The following is a 16,789-nucleotide window of genomic DNA, read 5'->3' on the forward strand; positions in this document are numbered from 1 at the left end:
TATAAAGGCTCTTGCAGTGCTGTTTGTAGAAGATTTAATGGGTCGGTCTGTTCTTTTTGGCTGTGCTGAGCTGTATGGTCCTGAGCCAGGCACTCCGACTTTCTTACTGCCAAACTCCCCATACCATCAAGGGGGCTGACTTTTAGGGGGTGCCTAGCCTTGCCTGGCTTGAAGCTATTGATCCCCACCCCCCACCCCATCCCCACCCCCTGAATGATTCAGGTGGGTCCCTCAGGAGAGGGGGGTTACAGATCACTTTCGCAGACCTGTGCCTGGGTGCATCTGTCTGCTGAGCCTGGAAGCTCTACGCGGTGGGTCCCGTTCCAGTCCAACAGAGATCACGTCCTGGGTTTTCCCATCAGAATCCATAAGGAAGGTTAGTTTGAATCGGGTTTGTTGGTAGGGGCTAAGCGCCTTTCCTCCACGCGTCCGAGTGGCGACGTGCAGCACTGACTTTGCTCTCACCTGATCTTGGTGCCGTTCGTAGTGTTCACAAAAACCTCGAATGTTTCCCGTTCAGCATCCTGCGGTAGCAGGCTCTAAAGGGGTTTTTGAGCTCTACTGAGAGACAGCGAGATGAGACAGAATGATTCCTAACAGGAGACCCCGAGCACCCTCTCCAGCTGCCCAACCCGTTCTGGTCACCGGAGCAGCTGGGGAAAGGGCAGCTCCGATCCTGCTCCGGGCTGGCGCATGCCCTGGCCGGGTTGAGGTTTCTGCAAATGTAGGTTTTTCTGAGCTTGTGTAAACTCTGACTTTAAAAAAGCTTGTAAATTCCCCATGCTTGCTCAAGGACAATTGCAGGGACATCCCACAAAAAACATGCCTGCTCCAAAGTGGGAAGGGCGGTGAGGGATTTTTTTAAGGAAAAAGTTGCTTGAACTGTTTAACTTAGCTGAAGAATGTTATTTTTGCTTCTCTCCTCATCCCAGAAAGGGGCAGGTCATTTTAGATATAAGTCAAAGAGAAAATATTGCTGGAGGCAATTGTTCACCTGTAAAATCTCATCTCAAATCATTAAAGTTTGGCAAAGTCGTATAAACAAGTGAGGGTGAGACGCGTTCAGTGGCTTTAAAGGATGATAGCGTACTGCAAATATTCATAGGCAATTACATCAAAAAAACAAGTTTTAAAGAATATTAAGAAAATTTATTATTAGAATAGGCCAGAATTTAGGCCGCTTCCTTGTGTAAATGTAGATATGATTGCCTTTCATTTCATGGTCACCCACTATTTTTTTCAGATACCCTATCAGAATGTTGTCAAGCCTGCAGTGTAAGAGGTGAATAGCCTGGGTAAAGGATGTGCTATCGGATGTTTATGCTGCTCCTGAGGAACACTCCATAGTTCACTGACAGTAGTATCTTGGGACTCTTTATCAGGAATGTAATAAGCCAGATACATGGCAAAATTCAAAACATACTTGCTTTGGACCTCGGAGATCTGGAGCTCTGCAATTCACTGCCAAAGCAAAACTGTCCCAAAATTGACCTGAAGAAACTTCTTGCACATTTTGGTGAAGTCCTGGAAGCTCAGAATAGCAGAGGCGAGAGGCAGCCTTTGTCTGCTAAAGCGTCTGTGCTTTTTTAAAAAGAGCAAACTGTGAAATTAATATTGGACCTGATGAATTCTGAAACACTTCATTGTTTCTTGCTCTTTTCTTTTGCAGTCATTGCAATCCTTTTTGCCCCATGAAAACTGGGTCTTTTCTGCTGTCAAAACAAAGCATTTCTGTATTATTCCGACACGAAAAACATAATAATGAAGTGTACTGAAATCAGATTTTCTTCAGTGGATTACTGAGAAGCAAATTTAAAATGGTATTACAAATAATACCTCATAATTACAATGGGAATGATGAGCACCCTTAATCACGCCTTGAAGCTATGTTTGTTAGTAAGAAAGCAAAATGGAGTAGTATTCTGACATTTTTCATATTGTTTTTAATGTAGTCTACAGGTTTTAGGCCAGATTTTAAGATGAAGCAAATAGACTTCATTGCCAATATAAACAGGCTGCTTTACACTGGCCAAGCCTCTGACTTTGTTTTCCTTTAAAAAAGCTCTTTGCCCCCAGAGTCTTGCAGGAGGGAAGGAGAGTGGATCTGCGGGACTCTGGCTCATTTCAGTTGGAACTCTGTACATTAGTCATTGGGTTGACACACTTCATGTTTCTGATTAACATCCAGCTTAAAGCCACATGTGCTTCAGCCTGCGTTCAGATGCTGGAGCTGCACAGGTAACCTCAGGAAAACCATGAACAGATGGCAGGACATGGCTGAACCGAAAGTCAGGCGAGGCGTTTGTCCACCTCAAGCAAAGCAGAAGTCAGAGCAGCAGTTGGGATTTCAGGGTGCTGAGCAGGCTGTGTCCCAGTGCCCTGGGGTGGCGGTGGGCCTGGAAGGGGTCTGTGCTCCATCACAGACCTCTCGCCATGCTCGGGTCCTTGGCTGGTGGAGGAAGGTGCTCACGGCCAACGTGGCTTCTGCCTGCTGGAGTGGCCGGCACTGAATTTTCTAGGAGCAGGGAAAAATGTTAGTGGTCAGCAAGTGGGATAGCCCAGAGAGGTGGTGGGTGCCCCATCCCTGGAAACATCCAAGGCCAGGTTGGACGGGGCTCTGAGCAACCTGATTTAGTGGAAGATGTCCCTGCTCAGGGCAGGGGAGTGGACAAGAGGACCTTTAAGAATCCCTTCTGACCCACACTGTTCTATGATTCTATAACAGCAGCATCAGCAAGGGTGGATTCGTTGCTATCTTTTGGATACTGCCAAATCTTTTCCAGCCCCAACTCACAAAAATAAGGTTTGCCGCAGTCGGGCTGGTAGCTTCGCTGGTCATGCACCCGCTCCAGTGGTGAAGTCTGCATTGTATCCTTTGAGTGCTTTTAGTGCCTTTCCTGGAACTGCAGTGTCTAGGGAAAAGCATTTGAAAATTGCACATCATTAGCATGCTGAAGAGGAGGTAATGTATGTAAAGCATTTGACCTCCTTCTGGCTCCTGTGGCTGGGACAAATTCTGATCTCATTTGCAGCCACACAAATCCAGAGTATCGACGTTAAGCACATTAAGTTTAGTGGAGTTACTCTGAGTTTATACTGCTGCACCTGGGAAATGGAAGATGCCACTAGCAGCCTTTTTGTGACCCAAGGGAAGGAAGTAATGAAGGCAACCTGCAAATGAAAGGATGAAAACAGTTCCCGACAACAGAACTTTTGCAGGGGTGTGAAATTTATTGGGAGCTGCTGCATGCTCAGCATTATTCGAAACCAGCTCATGGCTTTGGTGTTGGAAGTATGGAATTAGGAATCTCGCTATAGGCATAGAGTTTTTAAAACGTGTTGAAGGCTACCTGGGGCCTGCCTGGAGAAAAGGTTGATTATAGATTGACAAAGCAGTTTGAAAATAGGTAAAGTATGGGGAAGGACAAGCATTTAATTTCTTATTTCCCCTCCTTTTCTCCAAGAAGGAAGGGAAGACTTGAAAAAATAAAACAAAGAAGGAGGGAATGAAAACTAAAGCCAGTTTCATGCAAAATTAGTTGAAGGAATTAATTATCCCAAAAAATTATAATGGCCACTATTTTTTTAATTCTCTCTGCATGTGTAAAACACCGGTGAAAGATCTGCCGTGCATTTCAGTTTGGCTAATCCCCCCCCACATGCTCCAAATCCAATATCACTAACTATTCTCAGTGTTAAGGAGCAGTTTTATTTTTTTTCCAAATATACAGAAAATTCAAAACATCTGGAAACTAAGGACTTCGTTGTGTGCAGCGCTTCCAGCCTGAGTCCCAACAAGCCCAGAGAACTCCTGCTTTCCTGGCGGTGGATGCAACAGAGAGGCTGGATTAACAGGATGGAGGAGCCTGACTCGGGTATCGGAGGCACCTCGGAGACGCTTGTGTTTCTTCATCGCTTTTTCGTGGGAGACGGCCAGATGTTGTGTTGGCTTTCTCAGAAAAAACATAGTTGGTCTGTTGCCCACACGAGTCAGATGTTAATATATAGATGATTGATTGTGAAAATATTTAAGGTTCCAGTGAGAGCCTTTATTCATCCATGCAGAGAGGCAAGAAGTGACCTTTGGCTCCGTGGCACAGTTTATCCATCTTGCTGGATGCCTGTGTCCTTGTGGCTAGGAGGAGGGAAGAGCTGCTGTGTGGAGAGAGGCAGCTCCTCTCCTTTTGTCTGAATCACCCTGGTTTGGGTCCCAGCGACTGGCAGCCCTGTCTCTGCCGCCGGTCATGTGTGGATGGGCAAAGAAACTGCCTTTTGAGTTGGGATGGGGGAATCCTGCTGTGAAATGAAATGTGGAGAGTGGAGTAAGAGTTACCTGATGAGGGCTAAAAGGATCTTTTCTCATTCACCAGGGCCAGACTCTGCTGCCTAATTGTAGATGCCACCAGGTGGATGAAGGGGCCCCAGCTCCCTGCGGACAGAGACCAGCCCTCCATGTGGTTCCTCACCTCCTAAGGTACCTGCCTAAAGCAAGAAGGTATTGGCCCTGAAAGTGCCTATTTTTCTCTGTTTCATGTCTCCTTTTCCCCTCGAGGCTGTGTCTGTGGTCAGGTACCCTGTGTGTTGATTCCCCTCCCCCCCCCCCCCCCATCATTCCACGAGGTTCGGTTTCGGGGCAGGCTGAGTCCTCGGCTGCTCTGCACGCTGCTCGGGTCTCATTCCATAAGTGCGTAAAGCCTCTCATTTGTCATTGTTAGACTTAATTTGGACAAAAATGCCACAGATTACATCTTTCTTACAGGACATGGTTGTCAAATAGTTTTAAATCACAAACCAGTTTGTCACTTTACTTTAGATTCTTGAAAATCCGTGCAGTGCTTTACAGCTTGCTAAGTCTGGGGAATGCGCACTGGGATTTTCACGTGTGCTATTGCTTTCTGTGCAGGAGGAGACCCATAGCTGGTGAACATCTGAGGCTACATTTGTTAGGAGATTCTGAAGCTCTTTCTGCATTTCCTTGCTGATCTCAGGTAAGAAATGTCCAGCTGAAGCTGATGCAGGTGTTCAGGGAGAAGAGGGAGGTGACTGAAAATAATTCTTGAGTGCAAAGGTAGAAGTGGTTCATGCTGAGCAGCACGATTCCTGTATCCTGTGGGATGCCTTACTGTGTACTGGCGGAGTACTCCTCAGTGCAAACAGTGATGGGAGAAGGAGAGAAACAACGTTAGCTTGCAATAATCAAGCATATGAAAATAAGTAGGTGTTTGCCGTCCATACAAGCATTGTTTGACTGAATTTCCTCTTCAAGTGAATTTGACAAGCCTGGAAGACAGTATTACACACAAGTGCTTCTGTTTGCTCCCTGTGCAGCTTGTTGCAGTAGCTGCCAAAGACCCGACGAGCTCTGGGCATGGGTAAATTTCTTCCATGTGCTGATTTGTCAGGTCTTGTACCGCAAAACATGTCAGACCCTGGCAGCTGCCCATCTGCACGAGGGTTTGGTGGCTCCTGCGCTGCCAGCAGGCTGTTAATGCGCTGCTCCCAGGAATGAGGTATGTCTGGGCTGGCCCCTCATTTGACCAGTCCTTTGTATTTTTTTACTGGGTTGATATAATACACCTCCCTCTCCTTAGTTCATTGATGCAGTCATGCTTCTTTATGAAGAAATTAAATTAGTCAGCAGTGCTGAATAAACGACAATTTTCCAACAACCTTCCAAACTGAGCTGTTACATGCTGGGGGTCTGGAGCAGCCCTCTGAAACTGAGCCAGTATGCTTTTTCAAAGAGGGGAGAGGGGGTTCTTCAACATCTGCCTTCGTGGCGTGGTTACCTAACGGGTGTCATTAACAACCACCTAATTGCGGGGAACAGGAAATAACTCTTCAGGTTGGAGTCAGATATGGTCCAGGCTGTATCACAGACCCTGTAATTCTAAGAACTGAATTTATCGCAGGATGCTTTAATGCGAAGTCTGTTAGGAAGAAGCAAGCCTGAGGTCTTGCTGCACTGCGGCCAGGAGGTCCCTTGTAGCTCCGGGGTCTGTGTGAAAGCTGCAGCTGCCAGGACTCAGTTTAAGCAGATATCTCCGGGAGGTGGTTGTCTCTTCCCTCCCTGTGTCTGGCCCAAATCCAAGAGCACAATGACACTGAAGAAGTAGTGGGTGTCCGTGACCACTTTTAGTGTCCTTTGATGTCCATCTTGTGGATCAGCTTGGGTTGGGCAAAGCAGCACGAAGGCCTGAACCCCTTGGTGTGCGTTGAAGGCGTTGTTAGAAGGGGCTCTGCTGCTGACTAGCAGCAGACTGAAGAGGCTGAGCTTCTGCTGATACCCAATTAGCTGATTATCCCAAAGGGAATTGGAAATGAAGGTTATCTTTCAACTTGTGATGAGCTTCCAAATAAATATTCAACACGCATTTAATAAGACAGTTTTATGCATTATTTAAGTATCAATTGATGGGTAGAAGACGAAACACTACACTGCTGATGCTGAGGTCTGAAAGGCAAGGGCAGAAATCTGGTGAATGAGTCATTAAAGGAGATTGGTATCACTCATTTTACTGGATTATTATTTACACAGTAATCATGAAAAGAATTTTAGCAAGACTTTGTTTCTGCATTTTGGTTGTTTGGGGACGTATTGTTTTTAAACCACGAGATGAGCAAGGGTACAAAACAAATGGAAAGATGAGGGAAAAAGGGATGTCCAGGCAGAGGTGGTCCAGCCTCCAGCTCAGGGCAAGACGAGCTCTTCTGGGGCCAGGGCGTAACATCGTCCCTTGGGGGTTATGCCTGGTTCAGAGGGAGTAACTGTTTCATGTCAGGGGCTTTGGCTTTTTCCTGGAACTTGGAGGGTTTGATTCTCCTCTTGCTTCTGGCGTATGTCAGGATGGACTTTGGGGACAAAACCCCTCTCTGAGCAGTGAATCTGCTGCTGAAGGACAGTCCAGCTCCTTGCGCGCAGTGGGAATTTTTAAGGGAAGTCTTGACTGTTGCCTCATTTGGACTGTTGCTGTGATTGATCTCGCAGGGTACAGAACAATAACGTGCCCTATTCACGTGGGAAAACTGTGGGGATGGGGGCTCTGGTATGCGCTGCCCCAGGGACTGCTCCGTGTCAGGCATATCTAACATATCTGACAGTGATGCCCATTTTTGACCTGTACTCTCCGCCCCACCCCCACCCCCAATATTTTTGCCCCTGCAGTTGGTGATGCTCCTGAAACCTTGATGATGTCCTTTAATGTGGTCCCGCCCTTGAGAGAAACAAAGGACTTGGACCAACACACCATGGTTTCAGCAACATGGGAATGTCATTGAAACTCTTCTCCTGTGGGATACTTGAGAGCAGGATCAGCCTTGCAGTCCTGGGAGGCACCACTTGGTTAATTAAATAAACTGGTGACCTCTAAGACAGGAGTGAAAACAGGAATGAAATGAGGAGAGTGGGTTTTCTCCCCAGTGCGTCTCTGCCTCTCCAGTACTTCATTCTTCAGCTGCCCAGCGGGGCTGAGCTCCTCCTGGCAGCTCAGGATAGGCTCTGTTTTCCCTAACACCCTGTGGTATTCCAAATATTATTCTATGCATTTCTTTTTCTTTCTTTTTCTTTTTTTTTTTTTAAAAAAAAAAGGTGCTAAAAGAAAAGGTGCTAAAATAAAAACAGAGGCTCTGTCCTGATTTGTTGTACTTCCTTTTTCAGCTCTTGCTGTTAACAAATTTATTAATCTAGTTGGGATTATTTGTCTTTCCTCTTACAAAATGTTTTTCCCTCCAAAGGAAAAACTGCCAACGTATTATTAAAGGGAGGTCAGGTCCCAGTGCCCTCTTCCTTGTTGATTCTGTGTTGGGAGAGAAAACTTAAAGGGTGAGTTTTTTAAAAGGACGCTGTTGAAAAATAAGAACTTGACTTCAATTTGCCTTTAATTTTCCACTTTTCCCTCCCTTTTTCACTCAGTGCAACATGACCTATTTTCTGTATAAATGTGGTTTCCCAGCCTAATATACCTGGTACTGAGTATTTGCATTTTCATTACTTTTAAGAAAGATTGTATCTCCATTTTAATTGAAGAATCACCTGTTTTATTTGGAACATAAATAATTTTCAAATATTTTCACTGAGTTTTATGGAGATTTGTTTTAAAGCCTTTATTTTGCATCTGGTATTTTGATGCCTCCTTTAATTTGGTGCACATATAGCTATATTTCTTAATATCTTTAAATGATCTCAAGCATATCAAAAAGGTAGATTTTTCAAAACAGCTCAGAACTAGAAGTCTGAATAATTGCTTGGGTTTTTTTTTACTTTTGGTTGTTAAAAATGTTTCTTAATTTCTTTCTGATCACACTAAGAAGAAGATTATTCAGCAAAAAAAATAGAATACCTTAAATGTTTAGTTTGATTCATCTTGCTTCAGCTGCATGCTCTGAAACCATTTAAATCCCTCTTTAAAAATTAAATGCTGATGATTTTTTGAAACAAATGTACTTAGGAAGGAAAACATTTCAAAACGTCTTCAAAATGCTAAGTAGAAACATTTTGTCTTTTCCCAAATATACCCATTTTTTCTCCCTTAAAGAAGTTATGGCCTCTTTCTTACTGTGTAGTAGTTACCATGGGATGTTTCCCATCCCCAGTTACTCTAGGCTCCCTAAAAATATTCAGCAAAGAGGTGCCCGTGGAAGGTCATTCAACCCTTCTGCCTGCCTCTGATAATAAGGATAGCTCCCTAAATTATTAAATTATGTTCTTTCATATATTTAAGGTCATAGGGGATGAACCTGGGCTGGTAGCTGTGGCACAGCGTATATTGTGAAGGGCTTGAACAGGCTCACGTGCAGGTTTAGGGGGTAAATGTATCGCGTTACCCAGCCGAGGCGCTGGGAGACAGTGGGGTTCATAAGTGAAAGGCATTAACATCACGAACAATATGTAGATTAGTTGATATTAACAACCACATTCATTTAGATGAAGCTGATGAGCCAGCAGAGGAGGTTCCTCCACAGCGAGAGCCTCATACCAGTGACCTTGGGTGGAGGCAGGAGAGGTCATACTGTGAAATATGGTAATGCTGTTAAGGGCTCTTGATGCTTTTAAGGTGATGCAGGTGTGTATTAATACCAGTGCTTGATTAAAGTCTAAGCAGGTTCATTTCATCCTCTTAACGAGAGCCGTTTTGCTATTTCTGCTGGATACCCTGAAACACCACGTAGTGTTTTGTCTGATGCGGGCGGTTCAGGAGTGGGTGAGCTGATTCCTGTAGGAAGTATTTAGAGATTTGGGTAGTCTAAGGAACGATGGAAAATATTTAAACACAAGGTGTCGTATTTTTATCATGGGATCTTTGTGTAAGTGTCTGTAAAATGCGAGTTTGCTGCTTATTTTGGAAGAAGGGCTAACAGTGTTTTTATTATCTCTGAGCATGCTAAGCTGACTCAGTGTAATGTAATTAATGAGCCCATCTTCCGTGAAAGGACAGTGGTAAGAGCTATTGCTAATTATTTCACAGGCATTGGAGAAATGTTGCTGAAACAGGGGTTCTCAGTGCCCAGATAGGAAGATGTTGACTCTTTGTAAGTTGCTAACGGCAGCGTTGGGCACTTTTGGTTATTGCTGCAGCCATGGTGCTACTGCTGCTGCTGCCGCCTGCCCGGAGCATGGCCCCGGGCACCCCACTGGCTCCAGCAGCGGGCGTTTGCTCACACCCACATCACCCCTCTCCACTGCTGGTATTTTCTTCGGTCGTGTGGGACCTGTGAGCACAGCCTGGGCCATCCGAGGACACCCTGAGCACCAGCTGGTGCTCCTGAGTGAGGATGCACTTGGTGGACAGTTTTGTTCCCTGCAGAATGAGGCTGGGCGGCCAGCACGGGTTACCTGACCCAGAAAGTGCTGAGATGTGATACAGGGTGTTGAACACCCTTATACAGAGATCAGTGCTGGCTTCCCACTGTGTCAAACACAGGAGAAAATACTGCTGTTTTATAAACTTTCCCCAGCTTCCCCATAATTGAACGTACGAGTAGAGTGGCCTGGAAGAGACTCTTTATTATTCCCTCTTCCATTTGTTCAGAGATACGGACTTAGGAGTGCAGGAAACATCTAAAGCCTTATCTAGTCTGACCTGCTGAATAGCAGACTATAAAATTTTGTCCATTAACCTCACCACTGAGCCCATTAACTCATTTCTGGCTAAAACATCTCTTCCACTCTGAGTCTGAAAAGACCATGTGGTGGGTAATCCACCATTTCCCTTAACGGTTTCTTTTAATGGCTAGACTGTCTCTCCATTTAAAGCAGTAATTATCCTGCTGCTGTCATGTGTCTGATCCGTGGTTCACTGCCGTTCGCAGTCTGCGCACGTGAAGGTCGGGACTAGGCTGGAAGGTTGCTCCTGGTTGCGAGGGAGATGGTTTGGGTGGAGGGGATGGTGTGTAGGCAGCCTGGTGTAAGGGTCAGCTCTGGGGAGGCTGACCGTATCTTAGCGCTGGGGTTTGTCGGTGGCTCGGTGTGGGCTCAGAATCAGTGCTGCCGTCCCAGGGGGATTGCAGGGGGGTCAGCAGAGCTGGCTGAGGTCCCGGGAGAATCGCTGGAGCTCTGCAGAGGATGGCTGATGGCTGCTTCAGCTGTGCACGGTGTCAGGTTCCTGCTGGGTCACCTTGGTTGAACTAGATGAGAAACTACAGTCCTGCCCCATGCCTTGCCTGGCTGCGGCGCTTTTCTGTCTCTGTTATCACAAGCCCTAAATTCACTCACAAAATCATTCAACTCCTTGTTTATCTACTTCCTTGGGCTCCATAAAAACAGCTGCTGCTGAGACAGCAAAGCACGCTTTGGGAGACCACCAGCATCAAGCCCCTTCGGCGTTGGGATGTGCTTTTTGCAGAGCAGCGGTGAGTCAGCGGATAGATTTGCCTTTCTCTGGACTGAACAAATACGGTGAGGCACAGCCTGCGCCACGCTGCTGGGGCTGCCTGAGCAAACGAGCAGCAGCCTGCTGGCTCCAGCAAGGTGGACAATATTTCACTGGGGAAAAACTGTGGGTGAATATTGTGACAGGCAGCCTGGCAGCTGGAGATTGCCTCCCAAACAGCTTTGGATTGACCGTCTCTGTTTGCAGAGTGCGTTTTTTCAGAGCTTGTCATTTTTAAGGGCATTGATTTTAATGTGTTTTCTTTGGATGATGATTTGACAGCGGAGGAATCGGCTCTAGGAACGAATGGCATTCTTTGGACTTTCACCTCAGCATGCCTGGACTGGAAGCTCTGGCTGTCAGTGGTACCCAGAGAGAGTTTTGTTGATGAAAACCATTCCTTGGACCCCTCCCATACAAGTGCCAAAAGAATGAGCCGTTTGTTTGGGAAATTGTCATCTTGCCCATGGACAGGTGCCATTTTGAGTGAAACCATCTCAAACAGCACACATAGCTCTCATGGGTGTTGCACAGCACCATGGTGAAGAACAGACTTTGAAGTTCACTAACTGAGCAGAGGTTGCCAGATATTTGTGAGCTGATGGATAATTGACACCAGGAAATGTTTGCAACTGGCTGCTCACGAAAGCCTTTGAGGAACTCCGGAGCCTGTGATTTCCTTCCTTCCGACACACCCGATTTCTAGCAGGTCAGGGTTTGCATCTGGGGTGATTTCAGTGGGTGATGCTCATTGGCAAAGCCCAAAGTTTATGACCCTACAAATGGCATGATGGCTTTTGTTCTCTTGGATATGAGTTGGAGGATACCTCAGCTGTAATGGGGTGAGCCAAGGTCTGGAATGAGAGACAGGCTTAAACAGCTCAGTCTGTCTGGCTTGCCAAAAAGCAAGTTTGGAGGCAATGTGATCGTGGTAGATAATTTCCTGTGCCAGTAGAAGATTTCTGATGTGTAATAAGATATAAAAAGGTCCAGTGAATGGATGTTGAAGTTAGGTTGGAAATGAGACAACTGTGGAGCAACATGGTAATTACCTATTGTAGCCGCTGACCAAGGCAAGGGGGAAATTCATTCTAGCTTGGATGCTTCACCTTGAACCTGGATATCTTCCTGGAAGGGATGCTCCAGTTCAGCTGTGTGTGAGCTGGATAACATTACACACTGATGGGAAAAACAAACTGAAAAATGGTGTCCTGGATCTTTTCACACACTGGGCAGCTTTCCCTTGTGTTACTGAGCTTACCGCAGAAACAGTTATTTCACCATCGAAAGGCAGTAGCTGCTCTGGGCTCTGCACCTTTTAAAAGTTACTTTAATGGCAGTGCTGAGGGCTGGGTCTCCACTCCTTACACGGAGAGAGCTGGTTACCTGTTGCAAGGACACTTTTTGATGATATTTGGTGATGAAAGCAGATGCATTCAGCTCCTCTCCAACATGTTAGGGGATAGGTGTGGGAAATGCAGATGTGGTGTAGCTGGCCAACTAGGAAATCACAAAGTAAAGAAAGAGTGATAATGCTAAACAGAAAAATTGCCTTTTTTTTTTTTACCCCCTGGAAAACAAAATAATATTGGAACAACTGAACTGTTTCATTTAACCCCCTATTTTGCTTCATTTTGGGGTTATTTCTGACTTGTGTGTTCAACCATTTTTCTTTAAAACATGGTTGGCTTTTAGACAAGCAAACAAAAATGTCACTTTAAAACAAAACAGTGAAAAGTCTGGTTCTGAAAACTGGCAGAATGATCCGGTTGTCAGCTCTGTGCCAGGTATCACCTTCTCTCTCTCCCAGCTGTCTTTGTGCTGAAGTCTGCTGATGATTGCTGGTGCAGACCTCAGCGCAGCCGAGGCACCCATGCTCCCAAGCGAGCTGATACCATGTTGTATATCGCCCACTTTCCAAGGCTGTAGCGAAACTTCAGGAGTGTGGGCGCTGCTGTGTGGTGAGGCAGGTGCCATCAATGCATCCAACAGTTGCATCAACGCTTTCTCAGTGGGAGCAAGTGTTGGGTTTGTGTGGCAGGACTGTCTGCAGTCCCCCTTGCAGCTGTATGAAGCAGCAGAGCTGCACACCCAGGACCAAAAGCCGTTTCTATATGGCGTATGTAGCATTTTTTCTCCTGAAAAGCTTAGCTATGATAAAGCAAGGTGGAACGGGACATAAATCACAATCAAATAGTTATGGTATGATGCTGTGCTTTTCCTCTTTCTCTTTGTTTTCTCTCAGTTCATCAGTTTTATAGCTGCGGCTTGGAACGGCTCTGTGCCTGATTCTTGTTAAAAGTTGCAGATATCTGTTAATGTTGGGCAGCTGCTGTGGCTGTCATAGTGTTTCGGGGCTGCAGGTCAGTGTAAAGGGATTTGGATAGTGTAGTTCCATCTGAGGGGCTGTCTTGTTAATTCTGGTATATTGGATGACTCCTGGAAGCAGTTTTCCTGGGCTATCACAAGGGTTTGTAATAAATCCTAATGAGGCACCCCTGCTATGATAAATCATTCATTTCTCTAGTGGGATCATGGCTTATGGTCCCTAGAGAAAAGAAGAGGAACCTCAAACCCTGTGTCAAGCCTGTGTCAGTGGTTACCTAGCTGTTTACTATCCAGCTAGAAAACATTGCAGCAGTCACCCCAAATCCCCAGGACGCTGTCTGCTGTTTGTAAAAAGTCAGCCTTTTTTTTTCACAAGGCAAACAACTGCTCTTGGACAAGGTGCTTTGTTTTAACCCAAGGGATTCATCCCTCTCCCTGCCTCTCATGTTAGAAAGGATCCAGGAGGGATTTACAGCTAAGTCAAGAGGGAAGGTGACAGAGCCAGAAGTAAAGCCCACCTGAGCAAACACTCCTGTGGCTGCTTTGGCTTTGTTGGCTTCTAATAGCTATCGCTGTGCGCTGGTGCAGTTGGGGTGAGACTTGGAAAACACATACAAGGCAGCAGCTGTCCCCTTGTGCATCTCAAAAACTGAGCTAAAGTTGAGGACCAGAGCTGACTGGTGTGTCCCAGTGGTGTGTGACACATCAGGCCAGCCCTGAACCTTCACCGCCACCCCCTTCCCCTTCCTTTCCATGTTACATGTTGTTCTGGGTATCTTCTTACCCCATTTTTACTGTCAGCAGTAAGCAGACACATCCCAATGTGGGGAGTTTTCTAGGCAAGGAGGTACAGGAAGCATGAGGCAAATGGGCTTGGAGAGATCTCTGGGAGCTGAGAGAGGTGTAAATTAACATCATTGCTAATTTGCCTTTCTCTCAACAGAGATGCTAAAATTAATAGGTGTCGGTCAGTGATACGATGGAAGACAGATCCTGTCAGAAACATGTCCATGTGGGCTGGTTGGCTAAGACACTTACAGGGTAATTTTTAATTCATTAGTGCGTGACCTCTTGATTAAAACATTTACATGGTTTGTAAGTGAAAAAGGTCTTAAAGGATCAGATCTAAAACCTGTTGAAGTGTAGTTAAGTCTTTAATTCACTGCAGTAGGCTCTGAATCAAGCCATGAAGTAACTGTTAATGTGGAACCCTCTAAATGGAGGGTGTAAGTGCTGTAGTGGTAAAACACAGGTTCGACAGAGGTGATGGGGTGATAAATCCCCAAGGAGAAGAGGTTAGGTTACAGTGACCTGCATTGCTTAGTTAAATGGATTCAAGCCAGCAAAATCGTGTTAATCCAGGCAACTATTTTTTTGTAATCTCATGAGTTAAACTTGTAGGATGGCAAAGATTCATCCCATTAAACGTGAGGACTTAGCTGTGGCATCTCAGGTGGAGTGTCATCACCCTCAACAGTGCAAAGGGAAGGAGGAATGACCAGGGGATGATCTGGATTTTAGTGGTCTCACTGCTTTGGTAGCAGCCTTTCCTCTCTGGATGAAGGCAGAGCTGAGGGAGGTGCCTGTTGCTTGGTGGGGACAGCTTGGATCTGCAGCTTGCAGGGACTGAAGTTGGAAAGAACCTGAGAGATATTGTGGACATCCCTGTTAGTAGGAATTCTGGTGAACTGCTGTGATTAAAAGGGCCGAGGTACCCTTGGATTGCTTTGGGTGATTGTTTTAAGAGGAAATCCGATGAATTTAGGGAAGGGATTGTATGACAAAGCAACAGAATTCCTAAGTCTTGAAAAGCATACCTAATCTGTTGGTATCTCCAATGGGTTTGAAAAGAGATCAGATCACTCTTTATTTGTACCATATTTCTATAAATAGTGTTCCCTGGCTTCTTCTATTCATCTTTGAGATCAAGGAGGAATGGTGGGGGGTAAAGCAGCTCCTTTGAGACCTTCTGGTGGCATCACATTCTCTTTGGTGCCCGACTGCTGCACTCAGTCCCCAGGCCTGGGACCAAGAGGGGATTTTCCATTCAGGCTCATTTGGCAAGGGCTGCAGGGGGCTGCTCGGTAGTTATGGCATTTTTTTCATACTTTTTTTTTTGTTTGTTTCATCATGTTTGTTTTGCCCGCCTAAATTACAAGACCTGCTTCCTATGTTCCCCTAAGAGCCATATTTAACAAATTCCCTGCTAAGGCCCTCCGTGTGTTTCCTCAGTCTGAGGAGGGGCCCTCAGGGACGGGAGCTTCTGCCTCACCATTTCTGCCAGACTTCATGTGAGAGATAGGAAAAGAGATGTAAGGGGGTGACGGTAAATAAGGTTTATTTATTTATATCCCCTAGTTTGAAGGGGAAATGGAGTGCAGGCCTAGGGAGAGACAGACACAGCTCATACTGCTGGAATGCAATTGCTGATGGACCGGTTAAATTTAAAAGGCCCAGGCCCAGATGTTTAAGAACTTCAGCGTGGCTTGAAACTGGCATAGCAATAAAAGGTCTCTTGTTTGAAAAAAACAAAAACTTCTTTGAGGTTAAAAAAGAGCCCTTTACAGTGAGCTGTACCATCTGACGTTGAAATCCATGGGTCCTGGGCGTGGAGATCCAGTGATGCAGCTGTGTAGTGCCACTGTCCTTCATGGGTGACAGTTCTCCTTCACCTTGCCACTGTCCCCATCCAGCACCAAGAGGGATGCGAATCCTCTGTGGCTGGTTGAGCGCAGCTGTGCTGTTGTGGCTGTAGCACAGTATCTGGCAGGGCACAGAAGGTGCTGAAGGGGTAGCTATGGCCCCCACAGGGAGGAGAAGGATTGTAGTTAGTGGACTGGAGCGGAAGCCACTGTGTTTATCAAAGGGTCTGGCACCCTCAAACTCCTAGGAACTGCGTGACATTAAATACAGCAGAGCCTGTAGCCATCCCATTTATGTCCCTTGCCCATCATTAGGTCCAAACCAGGCCCAAACCCAACTAACAAACTGAAATTGTTAATGTGGAAGACTGAAAGCATGAAAAATTGCCGTGAGATGCCAGCTGAGAGTTGGGGCTTCTTTTTGGCGCCTTTAGGTGAAAATGTCCTAACAGCCCTGGGAATGTGGTAACACCTCCCAGTGCTGTTTCATATCCGTTTTATTTTTGGAGGTGAGCAAGCTGAAGCGATTGCAGTAGCGCACTGAAAGCGAAGGACAAAGGCACAGACAAATATTGCTGTTTCCTATGGAATAATTCTCCACAACTGGTCCCTTCGGTGCTGGGGGTGGGGGAGCTCCTTTGGTGACACAGCAGAACTGTAAGGTCAGGCTCAGGATCTGGTTGCAGATAAACGAGACCACGACAGAAGACGGCAGAGCCCATCAGACCTGCCGGCTTGTGTTTGCCACGGAGCGACTGCCTGCCTGGCAGAGCTGCTTCTGCCGCCAGCAAGCTCCGCCGTGGGTTCCCAGCCTGGCCGCCGTGAGCGGCAGCGTTCCCGTCGTCTGTTGGGGACGGCACTTTGCCCCCGCACTTTCTAATGTGCAGCTGGATCTTTCCCAGTGATCCCATTAAGGCTCTACAGGGAACGGCGGGGAAATTATGTTAAGAA

The 16,789-nt window shown here is 46.2% G+C and overlaps 1 protein-coding gene across 13 annotated transcripts in view; it reads left to right on the forward strand.

Annotated features, from left to right (window-relative positions):
• LOC121081254 overlaps nucleotides 1-16,789 on the forward strand; it is a 198,565-nt gene that overhangs the window by 123,240 nt on the left and 58,536 nt on the right. For 12 of the 13 annotated variants that reach the window (XR_005825634.1, XR_005825633.1, XR_005825639.1 and 9 more), the window contains exons 3-5: nucleotides 3,732-3,875; nucleotides 4,371-4,474; nucleotides 4,904-4,988. The gene's annotated coding sequence lies outside the window, so the exon portion shown is untranslated. Of the gene's footprint in view, nucleotides 1-3,731; nucleotides 3,876-4,370; nucleotides 4,496-4,903; nucleotides 4,989-16,789 lie in introns of all 13 variants that reach the window. The other variant, XM_040580184.1, reaches the window with a different exon arrangement.

Source organism: Falco naumanni, chromosome 1 (genome assembly GCF_017639655.2).
Source record: "Falco naumanni isolate bFalNau1 chromosome 1, bFalNau1.pat, whole genome shotgun sequence".
In the NCBI taxonomy this organism is placed as follows: domain Eukaryota; kingdom Metazoa; phylum Chordata; class Aves; order Falconiformes; family Falconidae; genus Falco; species Falco naumanni.